The sequence below is a fragment of the Acromyrmex echinatior genome, chromosome 19, assembly GCF_024713525.1.
Source record: "Acromyrmex echinatior isolate Ae372 chromosome 19, ASM2471352v2, whole genome shotgun sequence".
NCBI lineage: Eukaryota > Metazoa > Arthropoda > Insecta > Hymenoptera > Formicidae > Acromyrmex > Acromyrmex echinatior.
In genome coordinates, this window is record NC_141870.1 from 4,477,972 (window position 1) to 4,500,309 (window position 22,338).

A 22,338-nucleotide genomic window follows, 5' to 3' on the forward strand; every position below is an offset into this window, starting at 1 on the left:
AAATACCTATCTGTTTGATTGTCGGGACGTGAATGATAGCGCGGCGACTTTTTGTAAACAATAGTGAAGCGCGGCGTGTGGATTGCCGAGTGCGTAAACAATTCCGAACTACGTATGCCAACTGTCTCGCCACCGGTAAGTTATTTAAATAATATTTAACGTATTATATAAGGTGTTACAGAATTAATCGAATATTATATCGAATATTTTTTTGTTGCTTATATTTTGATGAATATTATCGTATACTTTGCATTTCGTTTGTGAACTCGTTAGCATCGCTGAAAACGGTTATTTCCACTCAATTAATTATGACTCATCAACTTGTAACAATAAATTTGTAACTACAAAGTCGCAAGTTAGATAAAATTACGTTGACCTAAAATATAAAATATAAAATCATTAATCAAATTATAGTAGCTCAAAGTAATTAATGTAAAAAAAAGTTATTATTGCGCGTATTATAAATTTTTTACTGATTTTTATATACAGTAAGTGCAAAATATATTCGTACGAAAATATCTTCTGAAAAAAACTTTATTTTTAAAAAGTAAGTATTAATTAGCAATTTATTAACAAAGAATAAAATAGACTGTAGATTCCTCAAAATTATTTTACTTGAAAAGATATCTAATAATTCAAATATATTTTTAAAAATAAATAAAAATAAAAAATTATACTATTTGAATGCGCAAAATGTTCGTACAGTCGAGAAAAGCTTCTAATTGTAAGATTAAGAATACGCAAAGCTCTTTCGTTTATTTAGAATAAAATGTACTCATTATTGTAAATTGCTAAATAATATTATAGTTTATTTTTTAATAAGAATTTTTTAATAAAAATTTTTCTTGTACAAATACTTTTTGCATTCACTGTAGATATTTAATATATTATACAATAAGATATGAAATTTTCATGAACCTTTTTTAAATATAATTTTTCATCAATTTTTATAATTTTACAAATAAAAATTCTCCTCTAGTAATCTATTTAAATCAATCGAATCTCTCATTTTAAATATCTGGAATATCATACAGTCAATATTAACAAATAATGTATAAATGATATTAGATCGCTTATTTGCAACGTTACTCTGTCATTCTTTTTTCTCTTCTCAGACTTTTTGTTGCAATTAATATTACACTGATGAAAATATAATTAATTATTGTATAATTAGAAAATAATTATTAAAATACGACGATTGTGCAGTATTTTATGTCACTCCTAAAATTAACTCTTTTATGCAAGAAAATATCATTAACAAACGATCGATATATCACGCTACTTGAATCATTCGATCCGATAATTCACATGTTATTTCGCGTTCTCAATTTAGAAATGATAATGATTAAATTATATTTAAAATGGTGATAAATTTAAATTGCAATATGAGATAAATTCGAAAGAAAGTATCGTTGAAGTGTGCTAATTATCATTTGTGGATTGTAGTTAAACGATAATTTAATACCTCTCTCTCTCTTTGATTTCTTAAATGTATTTTAAATGACTAATCCAATTCGGAATATGTAATAACAATTGTCTTAATACGCTGAATTATATATTAATCAAGTTATTATTTATAATAATCTCATAGATTTATAAAATACTTATTTACGAACTATCGTGTTTCGAAGTAATAATATGACGACACTGGAAGTAGCTTGCAATGTTGCCTGTCAGTTCAACTTCCACCACACGAATGGCAGCGCGGCGACTCTGTGTAAACAATAATCTGCTATAGCTGCAATAACAAACATTGAGGCCGCGCGCCAACCGTTTTGTTATCTCGAATACGTTACACTAGCATTGAATATTTTGCTATTTATATTTTCATATTAAATTTTTCAGTAGGTGTGTGAATTACCATTGCATATTTCCATTATTTAAATTGATGATTTAAAAGTAGCTGATAAATAGATATGTAACACACTAACGTAGAATATTTTAAAGATAATGGCAAGATAAAATAGAAAAAGCTTTTCTGTAATATTAAGAATGTACGTAATATATAAGATGTTCCGCAAATATATGATACTATAATGTTACATTTTTGAAGATCATAGAATCGAAAATTAATACGAAATAATAATTAACTGTCGAGGTCGTTTACGATAATCGTTATTTGGAAATTATGTAATCTTAGCATTAAGATTTTTTTAAAATCAATTTTGAAAAGATATTATTATATATATAGTCGTGGAATTCTCATATTAAATTGTAGCTAATTTCATATAATCATCGATTCATCCAAACTGATTGCTAGTCTTTTCTAACATACGCATATATCGCAAAAGTCCGTGAAATAATACAAATAATTACAAGGTGCAATTCACAAAATAATTTGGATCTACGAATTCTTCTCAAATGCAATTGATAAATTAGCAGTGTCACACATATTCTATCTTAAGATATACATATGTTTCTGCACGATTTAGGATCGCAGGAGAAGTTTAGGGAGAACTTTCATGTTAAAGTTGATATGTCAGATATGTTATGAGAGAAATTTACACGCATCTCTCTTCAATAAAACTTACACATGATGATAGGATCGGATTGTTGACATTAGAAAGAAATTATTGGACTATATTCCGCAAAGTAGTTTTATATTTCATAAAGTTTTTTTTTCTCTTTTGCGGAAAATTATATCATATTTTTCCATACTCGATGTATCATAAGCCCTTATAAATGTTGAAAAATGAAATACATTTAACAAGAACTTGCAGCTACATTACATATATTTTCTGTGAAAATTTTTCTCCTATGTTATATTAAGTATATTTTCTCATGAAACTTTTCTCAACTTATATGATTTTAAATATCATATTTTTCTTACTTTCGTTTCTTCTGTGCTTAATTATTTTCCTGTAACATTAGACATTTTTTTTATGACTGATTATGCTTATGGCTCGGTTATAATAATATATTTCTATTTCACGTAAAAATCACGACATAGCAAATGAGTGTCGCGACGCCATCCGTTCTATGTCTATTTTGCGCCGCAGTTTGGTCTATTGACAGGAGCAAGTCATGCAGGAACAATTACGAAGGAATCTGAACGTTCGTTCACACACTTTACGAGCAGCAAAAGGGGAGGTTACGCGCTGCAGGCGAGAATGGTCTTCAGGATATTAGCACGTTATTGCCGGGGCTTATTGGTTTTATCGATTTTCTCGTTGTTCTACCCTGGCGGCCCTGTCTACCGTGAAAACGAATTAACATCCTGCCGTTTGTGAGGAGTGAGATGCGAATTGACGGCCATCGGAATCTTGTTAATGGCCTTGTGTCACACTTGGATCTTTGTTTTCGACGAATTTTGTGTAGATGATTTTGTGAACCACTTTATCGCTCCATCGTGATCCACACACTAAATATTTGTTGCATTTGTGTTCAATGATACATATAGCTTATTAAAAATTAATTTATTTTGTAATAATAATGAAGAAAAAACATATTATTGCGGTAACAATTTTCTACACTGAAAGAAAAAATTGGCTGAATATATGGCATAGCATTTTTAATTGGTTGCAGCCAATTTTTGGTTGTGTTGCTATGAAAATCCTATACTGACATTATGAATAGGCTAACGCAACCAAAAATTGGCTGCTGCAAACAAAAATTAGCTGCTACAGCCAATTAAAAATGCTATGCGATATTTTACCATCTAATTTGCTGCAGCAACTTATCTTTTCTTTCAGTGTATAAATATTTTCTGCTAATATAATTTCCTCTTAATATATTAAAGATAATAAGAAATAATAAGAAATAATATATTAAAGATAATAAGAATATATAAGCGATAAAATGGTTATGTGTGTACTGAGTGCATTTTTAAACGGAGATATACGCTACGTTGATAAAAAAGCGATACATTTTAAAATTAGCAACTTTTCAGGAGAATGTTTTAAAATTTTAAATTGAAACAATGTTTTAATTAGAATGGTAAATATGCTTAACTTCGCTTTCTATTCATGTTGTATTTTCAATTATACCATATATGTATTAATTATATATATATATATATATATATATATATATAATATTGTGTGTGTGTGTGTGTGTGTGTGTGTGTGTGTGTGTATTCTTGAAAATTACGTCATGAATTTTTAAACACCGCAATCCTAATGCTAGCTTTTTATTTGTGTAATTTTTTATCAACGCAATATGATATCTTACATGGAACATGATAATGATAAACATAATTTCAATTGCAACATAAATAATGGGTAAACGACATGTAGAGAATTAGACAGATAGCAGAGATATATTCGATCTCGTGGCAGTGAAACTGCGTGAGATGAAATCGGTTATTATACCTCGAGCGCGTGTCAGTACACAGACAAAGAGTAATGGTAGCCCATTATCGTAAAAATATAGTAGATCCACGGGACGACCAGAGAAATTATGGAAATAATTTACGCAATCGTGGAAAGTGCAGGGTACAACAATTCCCGGCTAAATGCCGCCCTTCTGACAATCGATTTGTACGCGATGCATGAAAACATCCACGGCCAAAAAACACACCCTCGCATATAGCCATAGCTATTTCACGGGAATTTTTCATATTATTGAAATATCAGAAGTTATTCCGCATGTTTGCTCGAATCAATGAAAACGTTTATTATTTTCGAAAGCAGGACCGGAATATGTCAAACATATTTCCACTCAACTTCGAATAACGAATGTCATAATGGCATATATTTGTGAGAAAATTACCAAAAACTCATTTGTACCATCCATTTACGGCTTAAATGGTATACAGGATGTACTGATATTACAAAATTAAGTTAAGCATTGACAGCAATCTCAGAGTCGATTATTGTCTTCACAATCGACTGTGATTGGTCAATTTATTATGGCTTAAGGCCTTTTAAAATCTCATTGTAGAGCTGCTTTATCAAACTATTTAATTCTAGGAATAATCTTTACGAGAAAGAATAGATTCTAAATACGGGGGGAAAATCGAGGGAAATATTAAATATAGAATATAGAAACAAGAGTAATGTTTCGCATGTATATATCAGAAATTATAGATGGTGTTTGAAGAGAAGTTTCTAACGAGAGAATTACGACAAGATAACAATAGACATTTCGCATACTAAAGGAACGACACGAACGCTTAAGTAACGAGTCAAGCAGCAATGGTAGACGCTTGTAAACAACTATCAAACTCTCTCTCGTCGTACGTCGAGTTTTCACACCCTGCCTCGTTTACATTCGTTTGTCGTTGGCATTGCGCGCATCCGTGCCGCTTGTCTTTCGTTGCTTCACTTGATGATACGGACTAACACCGATGAAACTCTCCAATTCAGTTTTTTTTTTGGTGAGAATAAACGGAAATCTTTATTCGCAACATCAAACAAAAAAATCGTCAATCTGCGGCTAAATTTAATGCGTGAAGTCCACAAGAGCTTGAAAAATCGGGTTTTGAAGAATAAAACTAGAATTTTTGAATTACTTTTCCTTTTTCGTTCATTTCCCAAGACACCGAGTAGCAAATATATTTAAAAATTTAAATGGTCCTCAAATTACTCTTCGATTCAAAGTAAATCACTCTCACACTCTCACTTCGATCAATCATCAATAACATCTGTACGCGAAACGTCAATAGCCACAAGTTTAATTCATTCCCTCGCGTAGAAGTCCATAGGTATGCATTGAATTCTGTGGATTCTTCGCGAAATTGCTCGCCGTTTCCGGCTCCATCGGCGAGAGTCGACGCGGCGGCCGCATAGAAATGATCAGTTGGATTCGGTTGGACTCGTCTGTTCCGCTTCGAAAAATTCTTATGGCAAATAATATTCGTCAATCGGGACGGAAGAACACCGATCTTGGAAAAGAAAAGAGGATGAATGTAGGGAATAATGGAATTTCGGCAAGTCATTATCGAGCGCGAAATGTCGATGGCCGGTGAATTCTCACCCTTACTTTCGTCTATATCTTCCTTTTCCTCTATTGGCCGCTTATTTCCACCGTTTTCTTTCCTCTTCGTTCACCATCCCTCTTATCCACGGAAATGGATATGTTTTCCTCGGACCAAACGCTTCGTTCTCTTATTCCGCCCTCGACCGAGCGAATGAAACGACTAGATATTACTATGCCGCTGCTGACCCGTGCAAACAATGACGCCGTGAAAAGTATCCCTACACAGTAAACAGGATGAAAAATATCTGGCCTGGTTTTTCGTCTGTCTGCTATCTCTCCTATAAGCTGATTGAACGCGCCAGAGAAACTCCCGAGTTGGACATGCACGCAGCTTGTCGGCGAAATGACGCATCATCACGACGAGAGGTCTTTTTTGTCAAAAAACTCATGAAAATTATGATATACCTTTCTGGTGCAAGTTAAATAGACTGTGAGCTAGAATGTTTAAAAAATTATTTTGCATCAAATTGCTGAACACAAGATAAATATTTATTTATATGGAGATAATATTTGCAACATATATTTATTTATAAGAAGCTTGCTCCAGTTTACGCTCAAAAGAACGAATTTTATTTATGGATACGTTTTCGCTTTGAGAATTATTTTGTAATAGGGATATGTATAATAAAAAATATAAAAAAATTGCTCGCGACTGTAAGCATATTATAATATAAATGTAAAATGTATTCAATTGCTTTCCCTCCGCTTCTTTTCATATTACTCCATTTACCATTGCATAGCAAAATCTACTTTTGATGAGAATTATAGATAAGTAAATTTCTGCTGTTGTTTTTTTCTCTCGCGGCATTCGTTGATCGATACGCCATATTACATCCGCCGAGATACGTTGTCGGTCCCGCATATCCTCCCTCCCATTACTGTACTCGAGGACAGCAGTGATCTACGATCGTGGTGTGGACAAAGGGATCTGTTTCGCGACTTTCATAAAAGCCCCTTCGCACGTGCTAAATCCTTCACTTTTCCAATCGCAGCTGCGCACCCTCCTATACCCCCACAGCTCGTCTCGCTAGATTAATTAGGCGGAGTAGGTCCCCACGGAGACATGTTTTGGAATTTTTTGCATAAATCCGTTTTAGAGACGGACATGGGGAAAGTACTGACGGTTGTTTCAGGTTTGTGACAGAAAGAAAGAGAGAGAGAGAGAGAGCGAGAGAGAGAGAGAGAGAGAGAGAGAGAAAGGAGGAGAAGGAAAGTCGAACGAGAGGAGCAAACGAACAGGGGTGGACAGCGTGAAACATTGTTTTAGGACTATAAATAATCGTTATTGCCACGTTAATCATGGATAGTCGAGAGGCTCCATTATTCGTAGTGCTGCAGGGGCAACTCACGGTATGTTATTGCCCCCTTCAACCGTAGGGTCGGCATAGCGCCAACCCTTACGGTTTCGGTGCGGCTGGTATTGCTGCTCGGTTCTGAGCATGCCGCGAATTGCTGAGAACGAGCCGATCGAATCGAGCACGTCGGATGCTACGGCCCAGTCTAGAATCCCCTTTATTGATATCTACATACCCGATGAGTTTTCGAGGTGCCTATTGCCTCGAGGATTCCCATCGGAACTCCTGGTGGCGGGCGCAATTATTCCTATCCTGTGTTAACTTAACGCAGATCGCATAGATCCTGTATAACGAGATTTATCATAAAGACTGCTTCGGTGCACGCGAATTAATTTAGAGAGAGAGAGAGAGAGAGAGAGAGAGAGAGAGAGAGAGAGATGAAATATGCAAATTATTCCAAATCCATCTCTTATCAAGAATCATGCAATATATATTTACAAGATATATTACAAATGAATAAAAAGTTTTACGCGATTTGTACGATCTCATATAATAATTATAACTCTCATATACCATGATATTAGCAATTAAATATATTCATTGCCATACACATTGCTACACATTCAGTCAAGCATTGGAATTGTGCTAATTGGATAAATAGTATATTAAATTTAATTAACCGCAATTATAAATACTACAAATCAAATTATTCAAATTATTGAATTATGAGGTTTCGATCGTGAGAGAAGTATATATTAATACGAATGTACATATAAATATTAATTTCAAAAAGAATCTTATTAATTTAAATATTGATTTGCAACAGTGCGCTCGTCTCTCGAATTATAATATTCATTATTTTTGCATGTTGCTTTTAATAAATGGAGCAGAGCGTATATAAATTCGGAAACCCAGTTATCGACGTACGTAATTTGTTAGTTTAATTCTAGTGAAATATTACGCAGCGTATGTGTAGCTAGTTAAAACTGAAAGCATTGGAAAACATATTAAATATTAAAAATTTTAAATATAAGGTCAGTATATCTAAAATGCAGAAGCTCAATTAAAATGATTAAATCCACTCTCCCAAATTATTTATGACTTCCTCATTCTGTTTAAACACGCGAAAAATACTGAAAACGACAAGAGTTAGCGATTCACTTGGTAAACACATAAATCTAACGTGGTTGAATGTCTCGTCTTTTTACTCTTCGTGCTGTCGTATCGCCATGCGTAGGTAAACTTCAGGCATATCGAGAGACAGGCAAACAGTCGCATTCGAAATTCGATACGGTCCATCGCGTGGGGTTGATCGACGTTCTAATAAATCAAAGGGCAATGTCACGAGCGTCACGAGCATGCGGAGGAGTAGACAGCCGAGATTAACTTATCGAACCGAGAGTAAAGCTAGGCTACTACGGATGACTTTCGGCCCGATCGGTCAACCCAGGGTCGGATTAAGGTACGAACAATCGAGATCCCAAAATACCAAAGTAACAATAGCGTTTCCCACTTCGCTAATTATTTTAGACTATATTTTTGTATAATCTCTTATTAGAGAAAGAGAGTATTTCAAATTTAACTCTTCTTAATAGAATACGTAATTTTAGAAGCAGAGAAAATTTTATTCCAACGAAAGAATAATATGCTCGAATATAAATTGAAATGCAGCGTAGAGTATCGAGAATCAAATTAAAATTTTGAGCGATCAAAAATAGTAACGTATAACGACAATTTATTATACTCCGTTTGGATTTTCTGCTCGCACATGAATACTATTCAAATCGAATTGTGGAATCGACTATTCTACGATTCCACAATAGTCCGTACACGCGCAAGTCCAGTTGTTTTAGGAACGGATCCTTCGTACGGACGTTAATTATGGAAAACCAGACACTGCACTGGTCGGTCTACCATGCCAGTAATCCGACGTCATCCGACGCAACCCACCTGATCGGACGTCCCGTCCTGTCGAGCGGGACAGAGAACGGGAGAACCGGCAGATGGAAGGACGACCGATGCGACCTACTGGTTATCAGATTAGTTCGGTCCCACAATCCGCACCGAATATCGTTAACTGCTCTCGTAATCTTGTTCCGAGATCCAGTGCCGTGATGCAGCGCCGAGGAATTCGTAGTCGAGACACTTCGCAAACTTTGCCAATGGAAATACCGTGCAAACTATGGCGATTGTCCTTTTTTTGCCCCGGTGCATTGAGGTATTGAGAGATTCGACGACCATACGATTCGTTGATTAATGAACAGCGCAACGACTGGCTTTGAAAATCGGTTTTTTGCGGACGGTCGTTTAGTCGGTTGTCGCTCGCTTCTATTCAGCTTGTATCGGAAAAGCAATGAAAGTTGGCGTGAGCGGCAACGATGTATTGGCGATTATGAAATCAAGGCGTTTCAAAATATTATATCATTTAAAGCGGTCTTTATTACTCTGTGCTTTTTCTAAATTATTATTCTTTATTCGATCACACGTCTATTCTTAACAGAGGGATAGTTTAACCTGGACAGTATTCATACTCTTCTTGTACTCCATACGTAGGAGAAGAAGGCTGATCGATGGGCCGATAATTGCGCTAATCTCGAAATGGGAATGATGATACCTAGAGACAGACAGACAGATAAAAGGGGGAGGAGAGAGAGAGAGAGAGAGAGAGATGGGGAGAGAGCGCGCACTCGATCCCCCGTAGTCATCGCCGTCTGGTATGCTGTGTGGATAATATACGCCGGATAATATTCCTACGTATGTAGCCGCGCATTATTACGCGTTATTACGCGTACCGCGGACGCGTATGCTCGCATACGCGAGGGGGCATCGATTTCTCGCCATTATTGTCGCTTTGAATCCCCGTAGATCGGAGCGCGTGCAGCAGAAGCGTCCCGATAAATGCCGCATCTACCTCTCCCGAGTCTCGTAGGCACATCAGTAATTGCATTCTCCTAGGTGTACATGTACATCGGGAAAAAATGTAAGAGCACACACGCGTAAGTGATGTAAGAGATGTAAAGCGCCCTTAATAACATCATAGAAATTCTTACGTGTATTCTCATGCATGACAGAGCGATATTAAATACTGTCTGTAGTAACATATAGAGAGAACGATTTTGCTGAAAAATCTAAAAATTTAACTAGATACAAATTTGTAAATAATTTTGTTAGACCGTTAAATGTTAGATAGAACACTCAAACTGATTGCTAGAATGTCAAAAAATTTTGACATTCTACTTTATTTTGAGATTCTAATAACTAAATTATTTTTGGGTCTGTAACTAGCTATATTTTTAGATTTTTTAGCAAAATCATTCTTTCCGTGCAGTATCTAGATAACTCATTTTCGGTGCATATATTCGTTACATATGGTAAAAGCATAGAATATGGAACTGGTTTTTAAATTAACATTACTTCGATATAAATGCATATGAAGACTTTAAATTTATGCTGAACTCTTAAGGAATATGTTAGCTAAAATATCCAATATATAAAAGTTGCCAAAATTTAAGTGCACGTCAGTAATAAAAAAATATAAAATGTGAAATGAAAGGGTCTAAAAAATGCATGGGATGTAATATACTGGTCAAATTTAAGGAATAGTAATGAATAAATAAAGTAAAAATTTATTTATTTATGCAAACTAATCAAAATATAATTACAAATAGTTAATATTTTTATAAAATGGTATATAATAGCACGTAAACAATACTTGGTATACAATAGCACGTAAAAAATAAAATAACGTTATTGGAAAAAATGAAGAACAAAATTAAATCTTAAATTATTAAATTATTATGTAAAATAAATAAGATAAATGTCTCAATTAGTGACGAAGTTATCTTGACGAAAAAGAATTAATAAATTATCAATATGTATGTCACAATAAGTAGATACATAAAATTAATTTTTTGGGGAAATTTAGACATTTAAGATTATGACAAAATTAAATTTTCTTATTTTCTTAAAAAGTCTTAATTTACTTATTAAATTAATGTTTCTATGTCACCATTTAGTGACATATGTATCTATTTAAAATTGTCCCAATTTATGTCATATACCATGGTTGATCTATATCACTGATAAGTGATATAAACACAACGTCCCTATTATTAACACGTCATAGAAATAGAAATTTTTTTAATAACACACCGTTAAATTGTGACATACTGTACAAATTATATCTAATTATATCCATACCAAAATTATTTTTAATCGTATCTATAGATTACAACTCCTACTTAATGTTATTAATTTAATTAAAATAAAATTAAACAATTTATTTCAAGAAAATATATTAAATTTAACTCCAAATTAGTTTATTATTTATTAAGTGCATACGTTATGAATACGAGATTTACTTTTAAAATAATCATAGAAATGGATTAATTTACATTATGGATTGATTTATATTTTGACTCACGATCAGATGGAAGTTAAAAGTAACAAAATATTATTTAATATTATTTAAAGGATTATGTTAATATTGCTCCTTTGATATCTAGTATATATAATAAATATAAATATAAATGTAAAATTTAAACTTTTATTACCAATTTTTATATTGAATATTTTTGAAAAAAATAAAAAGTATCTGTAATACATATATCTTTATCATATATTTTATAGGATACTTTACATATTTTTTTATATTTTATATACATATATTTTTATAGGATATATTTTACATATCTTTTTCATATATTTTATTTTCATTTTTTAGGAACTGTACCGACTATCACAAATTGGCACAAAATCATGAGTGTCTATTGATTTAAACATTTATGAATTAGAAACTCATTTGTATCAATTTTCTAAATTTTGGAAGTCACGATATTGATACTATTTTTTAATTTAATAATGATTGATATTTATAAATTGTATACTTTTTTTAAAAATAGGAAGGAGTTTTTATCATTTTATGTCATATTTGTTTGGATTGTCAGTAATGAAGACAAACAAATATTTTAGTACCGATTAGTAACACATATATTAACTAAAAAATATGTATTATTGTGACATTTTCAGTTTATTCACAATGTTCTTTAATATCTATTTAACTTTGGGTTTTTACTTTTATTTACTTAATAGCAATAGCTTAATAACAATTAGAATCATTCGACAAAAGGACCATCGATATAGTTCTCGTCTCACAGATATTAATAAGCATTTAATTTGTCATCGTGATAGCATGCTTATAATTATAATATTTTAGCACAAAACATTTAATTTTATTCAAAATTTGTTATAATAAATAATGTGTACAATTGTGAACATTAACACATTTTTTAGACCAAATTTGGATCTATATTAATTGATTTATTGAGAAAAAGGGTATGAATGTTACTAATTGGGACACTGTTATTAATTGAATCATTTATCTTATTAACATTTAAAATAAACATTATTCATAATAAGAATAATTCTCAAGATTTTCAATTCTTGATATATTCTATGTTATTTGCACATAACTCTTCTTGCATATAACAAATAAAATCTTCCCGGCAAACAAATTAGAAATTACAATTAATCAGCATAATATTGTTCATATAACATTATGAAAAAACGATTATGTAATATAAGCATTAAAAAAACTTATCTTCAATTTATGAGAACATTTTTTAAATAAAGCTCTTGAATCTCCAGACGCAAAAATAAATACATTTTTATGCTAACGATACATCTTGTCGCATCGAGTTTATTGCTTGTTATAACATTTAACAGCAACTGCAAAAACTTCCATCGATTGACGCCAAATTGCAGTACTTTATTTAAAAGTAAGTCTCTAATCTCATTAGTAGCCTTTTTTCACATAATTGACAGAACTTTTACTTCCAAACTAATCAAACTTATACTGAAAAAAGTCAAAATATTCAAAAGCAAATTTTACTTGTAAAGTTTTCTTTGATATTTATTAATTATGAAAAAATTTGACTGTGATGAAATATACATTTCTGTGAAATATATCTTATTACATTACTTTAAATACGAAGCGCCACTACGGTCTGAATGTTAAGATGTTGAACTATTATATATATTCATAAATATAAAAATGAATTAATTTCAGAAATGATAATTGCGTGCCGATGGTTGTCGGACTTTCAACGCAATCAATTTAAAATATTAATAATCCTCCCAAATTTCCCAAATTAATCTTAAAAAACTGTAATAAACTTATTGCGAAAAATATTGCCTCGGCTGAGAGTCGAACCCTTTTTAATTGTAAAAAATAAAGATGGTTTATTTGTGAGAAATAAAATGTTATTTCGTCATATTTAAATAAAAATTTATTTTAGTAAAATAAACATGATATCCTATAAATAAATTTTTAAATATCTTTTTCTCGATGTACTTCATGAATTTATAGATCTATCTTTCTCTTTCACGCTCCTTTCTCTCTCTTTTTCTCTCCTTCTTCTACGATTGTTGTTTACATTCCTCCCAACTGTTAAAAATAATAATAAAGCCTCGATTGGCATCGTACTCGATGAAAATCATCAATTACGCGTTTCACGTTCTCGCTATTTCGCAATCACTAATTACTCGCGAAACTTTCCCCGTTATATCCGCCTCCGATTTTATCATAAATATTGTTACAGGCAATTTTCCTACGTAGTTGTTACCTGGTAGTCATGGAAAAGAAATGGCTTTCCGAGTTCCGCAATTATTTCTTGCCTTACGGCTTTCCGACGAATGTTATAACCGCAGTTAACTAGCCACGATCGCGTGCAAACATAGCAAGCGAAAATTGGAAATACGCGATCTGCACACATTTACATACGTACAGTTTTTTTCTATATAATATTTTTTTATGATACTAACTTCTTATTTTCGATATTTCGTTCGAACGAATCGATCTCGTTTCGAAAGTTTATCGTTCTATTCAAGTTTGATGTGTATTAAGATTATTTCTCGATGAATGAGTATCTAGAGTGAAGTTATCTGTAGATAATCTAACAGATATACTAAACAGCTCCTTCGAGTCATCATTATATACACATCGATCGCGTTAAATAAAATTATTTTTTACTAAACCATTTCTTAGCAATTTAATAATTGTAAGGAAAGCTTGAATACATATATATATTTTAATAATTTTAATCTTGTAATATCTTTTCAAAGGTCTGAGAAGGAAATATTTATTCACAATGAAAAAATTGAAATCCAATGTACTTTTAAAACATTAAAATCATTTTTTTAGCAAAATAAAAATAAATTTTATTCTTTAACTAATAGAATAATTTTTTAAATGAATTAGTAAATTTTTTAAAATTATTAGTCAATTATTATGATTATTAAGAAAAATTTAATGCATAATAGTCAAACGGTTTATTATATCAAGCTCATTTTAATATTCTATAATTTGCGACAAATTTCAAGATAGAATTCTATCTACAATTTTATATATCATAAATCTTGATTATGTATTATGTATTTTTATACGTGTGTGTATATTCTGATCGTCCTCAAATGTATATTACACGGCATACAAATATAAATAAAATTCTATTGTATAAATTTTGATACAAATTATAGATCATCAAAAGAGAGCTTTAATAAACACATATTTATGTACATATTAATCAGATTGAAATAAATTTTCTCATCAATTAACAACTAATAATATTTCCATTTCAAAATGCTTTTTAATTGAACAATATTAATTGTTATCTAGACGATGATAATCAATTCACAAAATGAAGTGTAAATAAACTGTAAAATAACAGCTCATTTATCGCAAAGAACATAATACATTTATCGTGATTTTATATTATAAGGTATTAAATATTTTGCGGCAATAATATTCTCCTGGCGTGCGACCTTAATGTTTGCTATTACAACATGTAACCATCGTGACAGAGTTGTATTTACATTAGGTTGCCGCGCTATCATTTACAGTGAAACTCAAGCTAGCAAGTACTTGCACGAACTGTTCTGTGTGTCATATTATCCCTTGAAATGTGGTCGCGGCAAGTACTAGGAAATATCAAACCTCGTGATTGTTACAGTAAATAATTAGCTCGCGTAATTAAGAATTTATATCGAGAGGCGATGACTGCTTATCGAAGCAGATAATTCGCGTAATTAATTCACTTAAAATAAAAAGAGCGATGAGAGAAGAGAAATTATAAATTATTATTTCACGGTATTTACAGGCAATAATTACTCCTTTAATAATACTTACATTTAAATACATATAACTCGTATCACTCTTTGAACTTTTGGTTTAAATGTAATTTGCCTATCGTTTTGCGATTGATATAAAGCGGATTAATATACGACTCGCCGCGTCGCATCGAATCATTCAAATAAAGAGAACTCGTTTTATATTGATCGTATATTAATATCTATAGTTTGAAATAAAATAGTTCAAAATGAAAAATATAAAATATTTTTAACATAGATATTTTATAAAACATTAAATATATATATTTTTTGTCGGAGAAACTGAGACTGATGTATTCATAGTCAGGCCTTATATTATATTTAAAACTTCCTTAAATTTATCTTCAAATGCTCTACAAATTATTTTATTGGCTTCTGAGCATTTAAAGATAAATTTGAGGAAGTCTTAAATATAAGGTCTAGCTGAATACGAATGTGAGTAGTGTATAATCTTAGAATCTTTTTTTAGAGCCATTTCACACTGAGACTTATTATCATTCGCGCGCTAAGAAGCTGACAGACGTTTTTCTGTTTCTCATGTATTTATATTCGATATATGTATATTTATGTATGCTTCAGACATTTTCTTTTTATTTTTGAATTACATTTATATTATAGTTTTATATATTGTCATACTGCTATATTTTCACAATTTAAATCATTAAACGAATAATATATATTTTGCGTTAGAAGTCTATTATAATGACTTATACAATGACTTATATATTCAGAAGATCTCATAATTTAACACAAACCACCAACAAACTGTCTGCACAGACATACTTTCTCCATTGACCGTTTCCGGTAATACAAATTCGTTAAATCGTACGGAAAATTTTTGGTTACGTTGGCATGCTGGCAATGCGCATTAATAAACCGACGGAAGGGAGCGAATCAGGGAGTTTGACCAAAGGGTGGATGCAGACATTTCGGTATTGCGCTTTCTCTGCGAGAATGAAGCTTTTGTTTAATTGCGTCGTACCATCATGGTACGGCGAATTCGCGGGATGATAATGCGAATTTTGCGAGGGGATCTGAGATATAATGCCGTAGGTGGACTTGGAGTTGCCATCCGTTAAAATATGTCTTACGTAGCAAACCTTTTTTCATTTTCATAATACACGCCCGCTGGATATAAAATATAATTCAAATAATTTATGACTTAGTGGAGTTGAATCGCAACGTTGTGCTGCGTTTTAATGTGATTGTATTTTACAATGTATCGATAATTTACACACAAAATTATTATATTATTATGCTGATACAATAATCTTTTGTTGAATATCAAATTTATTAGTGTAATGGTACAAATTTTCACACGGAAAAGATTCTAGGAACTACTTTAAACATCCTACATAATCGTTTTGATAGGCCAACAAAATTATTTTCACAGTTGTATATAATCTACTTAAATTTTTAGTTTATATTTCAGCAAAATTGTCGTTTCCGAGCATATAAATAATATTTAAAAATCAAGATTCACTTTCGCAGGAATATATCTTCTATAATTTACTTTTCTAACAGATTTGTTTATAACGTGACAAAACGCGCATGAAATTGCACTCGTAAATTCTCGTTTCCATTGTATATATACTCCTGTCCACCGGTACGACTTTCAGCCCCTCTTAATTTCACTCTGTGGAAAGATGCGCCCTTTCCACACTTCCCCTCTTCTTTTTCTCTCTTTCTCTCGCTCTCTCGCGATTGTATCATAATTCGCGAAAGGCGTAATTGTTAGCTCGGAGATAGGGAAAAATCGTGGGGGTGCCACGAGGCAAAGGAGAAGCCTTTACCCTCCGCTCGTATATTTCGCAAGTTAGGTATATTCTGAATTTTTAATCTCGTGAAATTTCATGCCGCTATAAGAGACGCGTGCTTACACCGAAACTTGCACGCCGAATACATGCTGTTCCGTACCGAAGACCATTGTACGTTTATTAAACGCACAGCATCTCCCGCCCTCTTCCTCACCGAATTCTCGGAGATATACGAAGCGATTTATTCTTACCCCGCACTGTCGTGATTCTACCGAAATGTAAAAACCGTCTGTAAGAGCTTCTTGGCGTGAACTGGCCAGAAGTTTATGACGATCTTCATCTTGGAAGATACTTTCATTAAGGTACTCTCGGCTTTAGTCTTGTACGTACATAAATATTCGTAATGCAAATTTCAAAGAGTTGATGAAGCAAATCTGAATATCATCGAGAATGTCAAGAGATTGACTGGTAATAGAGAAATGTTCTCCAACGTAGTTTCTGTGTTCTATTTTGTATCTTTTTTTTATCGCTATTATTTTACTGTCGCTGTCATATCAATGTAACAAAAGAAGTTAATAACTACCCATATTGCGTGGTTTTCTGTACTTTACACTTGTTTCTTGTATACAGAAAATAACATTGAGAGACATGAAAATTCGGTTACATCAAATGTGTCACTGGTGTCAAAGGGGAGACGAAATGAAATGGGAATATAAAAAATATGAGATGTTTGAAATCGTCGGCGGAAATTCAAAACGCCCGGCAACAATCGCGACCGCAAGGGTGCTTGTCCGTTTTTCAGAGAATCCCTGTTTCCATACGTACGTAAATCGCGAACGACAGCCGTACGTCGTAAAAAGCGTGTGACGGCTCGATATTTCGACCGGGGCCATTCTCGCGGCTTGTTCCTGTTGGCGATTGATTCCAATCAGCGATGTCGGGACGCTTTGTTGGAAATGACGGACGACAGGGGCGAGGCGTGGCTTTCCCCCCTTTATTGGTGCACCGTCGAGCCATTACTTGGTTCACTGTTAACGTTAAGTGCATCGCCTATAGGTACACGGTGTCAGGACACCGAGGTAATAACGCCCTGCACTCGACTGTGCGCTGTAGGTATTCTGTGGCTGAGTGAGAACCGATTACCTCAAATTCTGCTTCCACGAGCGAGACCTGCTCTCCACGTTGTCGTAGCCACGAGGCTATCTCACATTCGCTATGGCTTCGCTTTGCAATCGGAGAATACGGATTCGTCTAGTCAACGCTCTTGCGTAACAGCCATCTCCGTCTGTTTTCTCAGGAAGCATTAAATATAAAATTACTTATTAAATTTAAAAAAGTATTTCTTGACGTTGCTCATTACCTTAACGACGTCGAATAAATGTAGATTCTTATTGTTTATGTTATTACTTAAAATGTTATCGCTTAAAAGAAAAAGACGTTTCCATACATACCCTGATTTTTGCGAAGAATATTATTAAGGCTTCGATAGTCTAAAGGCTTAGGACGCTCGTACGGAATACAAGAGATTCAGGTTCGACTCCCGACCAAGGAATATTAATATTTTTCGCAATAAATTTATTTGTAGTTTTTCAGGATATTAACACTTTTCTAATAGGATGCCTGATTAAGCATTAAATTATTAAAATTGCTAGTTAATTTAGGTAACTCGTAATATTATTACAGTATAATTTAATTGCGTTTACAAAAACGTTCCGAAAAACCAATTCGGCGCGCAGTTCGAATGACTACAAATATGGTATATATGCATGTACATATATAAGATGTGTTCCAAAATTTACTGCCAGTACTAAAAACCTATATAGTGCACATAACGTAAACTATAGATTTTCAGTACTGGCAGTAAATTTTGGAACACAGCCATAGTATAGTAATTCAGATTGAATTATTTAAGCATTAAAGATCTAGCTTTGACCGTTATGGCCATTACTTTTATTTCTTATTATTGAATTGTCAAATAAATGCTTGCTTTAATCTATGTAAAAGATTTGTTATCCATTTAGTCTCCTCTGCTTAAAATATCATCAATGGTTCGGAAACGTTCACTGCAGATCTTTGTAAAAGGTTACTGTAATCCGACAGTGATTCATAAGGCTATTCGCGTTAAGTGGGTCAGCGTCTCGAGAGATTAAAAAAGGAGATTAAGCACCAACCATCCTTTTATATTCAGTAGTACGTTAAAACGCCCGGAAGAATCGCCATTTAATGGAGCTTGCGCACGATCCGTCGAATCGCCTGAATTTCCCGAAGTAACGAAAAGGAACGTTGGATATTGAAGCTCTTGTTTTTATTACATCGTTCACCATCGTTACGCGTATATGGCACGTCATATGGTCGCATCGTCATATTCCGTCCACGCTTTTCCACGTACACGATTTTATTATACTCGAGTTTTTGACTTTTAAATATCGCTCGATTTACGAGGGAGAAGGACACCTAGTAGCGTCGCGATATATCTTATCACGTAATATTAACAGAGAAAAAGCACGAGAATCGTAAAATCTTAGGATTGATATTTTTAAAAATAATATTTTAACAATTTCATTATGATGAAAGAATATGGTATTACCAAAAGTAATGACATTAAGTCGCTACAATATTAATTCGATTTAATATCTACCAAGATGTAGTTTAGACAATCCTAATATTGATATTCCAATTTGAATTTTCCCCAATATAATTAACCGTGATTTCCGCACGGATCGAATTGAAATTTAACTATTTATCGAACATTGACATCGCGTTACCGACGACAGATGAGCAGATCTAATTATTATCATTTTATATATAATCTGAATTAACCAAATCTGGTATCGCTTTACCGAGGTTATAAATAAACAAATTAGTAAATTGTATGGATATATCATTGACTTATTACGTATAGAATATTATAAAAGTTTAAGGATTCCTTTTATTCTCGGTATATTTATTCCTTATATACATCGTGTGAAATGGAAGCGGTCACGACTTATTTTCGAGCAAGAAAATGAGCTTGAAAACGAAGCGTGCTGATTTCAAAAAAAGGCGCGGTACATAATTCGATGTAAACGTGAGAAAAGAGTATAGCCTAAGACGTTCGATCGAAAAATGCCCTATCACACAGTTTAGATCGCAGGAAGCGTTTAGTACCGTAAGCGCTGCTATGGCGATTATACAACGGATACCTATAATCGAGGCGGGCTGAAAAATTCTCTATTATTGGATTTCGTTTAACTTTACGAATATCTCCATAAATATTTATCGATATACCTCCTCCATCTCCGATGTGCCGCGTTGGGTCGTGTCTGTCGACGGACTCGGAAATCCTCCAGGTATCCTCAAAGTTCGCTAGCAGTCGTCGAAGCGGAAGCTCTTCTTTCGGAAGGTGCCCGCTGAATTATTGCCGGATATTGAGGCCGGTTGTCACGAAAACATATTCCATCGAGATTCCGCTGGGGTTCATGTCCCATTGGCTTTCGGTTATTACGTACAAAACTGATGCGAAATTTTCCTCTATTACGATCCATCGGTTTTTGAAACTCTCAAATATTAAATCACATATTGCACTGAGCGTCAAACTTTAAAATCAATAATCGTATATATCACACAGGCAACGAATATCCACGTATTTCTACTTTTCATTTATTCCGATAATTATCGTTATCTGCGAGCTGGATTTTCACGAAAATTCTCTTTTCGCAGGTTCCACAAGTTCTCGAAAAGAAAGTCGATTTGGAGTAATCGTGATAGGACCATAATACGGCACATCATTATTATACTCGCGTATTTCTAGTTGTTACTTGAGACAGCACATTGTCGGGCAAAGCCCATGAAGCTTGTACACGGTATTATAATGCATCTGATGCGGTATATGCCAAGTTTATGAGCCCATAAACCGGAACGAACCTTAATATAAGAATGTTATAGTGTGGTTTTCATAAATTTTACGGAGTAACGCCGCACATTGCTGCATATCGCCGCACTTTACCGCGATTCGATCGAGTCGCGTATTTTATTCATATATCTGCGCCATGATTATAATGCTATCCAATATTTTATCGATAGATGCATCGGTATAATAAATTGATTATTCATTGAGAATAAATATATCAAGGTATAACATTTAATAGAAACTGATGCGATTCCATTTTCAATAAAACACGATATGTAAACGTATGATCAATAAACATGTATAACGTAACGTAGTTTTGTACATCACTTAAATGCATCGATATCACTTATACTCTCCTGAAAAACTTACAACTCGAAATAGTCATCCGGCATACGAGATCAGTAATCGTAACTTTCTTTCGAATGACATCGAAGACGATCGCGATTCTGACGGAAAAAGAAATACTTCACCGTGACTTTTCCTCGCGAGAGAAACTTCTACGACTGGCAAGGAAATTACTTTCCACCAAGCTACGTATCCTGCTCAGGGGGTTTATGGTCTTGGAGTAGTGAACGACATTCGTGGCGAGAAGCGAAAGGTCTTCGACGATTCAGCACATTTTCGGTCTTCCGTGTTTCGTTGGGCGCGCGTGTCATCGCTTCGCTGTCGAATGAAGCGGAGAATGGGTTGATTCGCGGAGATTGCGTGAAATAAATTTACTTCTTTTCGGATTTTCACAGTCTTCTTGAAAATTTAAGTAGTATGAATCTCTAACATCATACTTTACAAATTGTTTGATAGTTACAAATCACAGAAAATACATGAGTTGTTGAGAGTAAACTTCTAGATACATTATTGCACTAAAAACAGACAATACACTATATAGTATGTGGTAATAGTTAATAATAAAATGTGTCGTATTCTCTTTAGTATTCATATATGTAATTGCATATCAGCAGCCACATTGTGGACTCGCGAATCCGCAACGAATGTGGATGCGGGACATTTAAAATGTTTTTTGTTTTTAAAACTATTGTGCAACTATTGAACTTGCAATAAAATATCCTCTCTCGAAGCAGCATGATAAGTTTGTTAAATGAATTCCATTTTGAATAAAAAAAGGAACAATTTTGCTAAAATATTAAAAAATTTAGCTAGATACAGATCTTAAAGTAATTTTGTTGAACTATAATTGAGCTAAAATAATTACGTAAAAATTTCAAACATGGTAAGCAATGCTGCAAAAAATTTTTATATTTAAGCTTGAGCGGCTTGTATAATTATTTTGATAGTCCAACAAAATTATTTTCAG

At 33.2% G+C, this 22,338-nt stretch overlaps 1 long non-coding RNA gene across 1 annotated transcript in view; it reads left to right on the forward strand.

Annotated features, from left to right (window-relative positions):
• LOC105147663 (uncharacterized) overlaps window positions 1-22,338 on the forward strand; it is a 33,234-nt gene continuing 10,896 nt past the window's right edge. Inside the window, exon 1 of the long non-coding RNA XR_846329.2 lies at window positions 1-135. This is a non-coding gene — a long non-coding RNA (uncharacterized LOC105147663). The remainder of the gene's footprint in view (window positions 136-22,338) is intronic.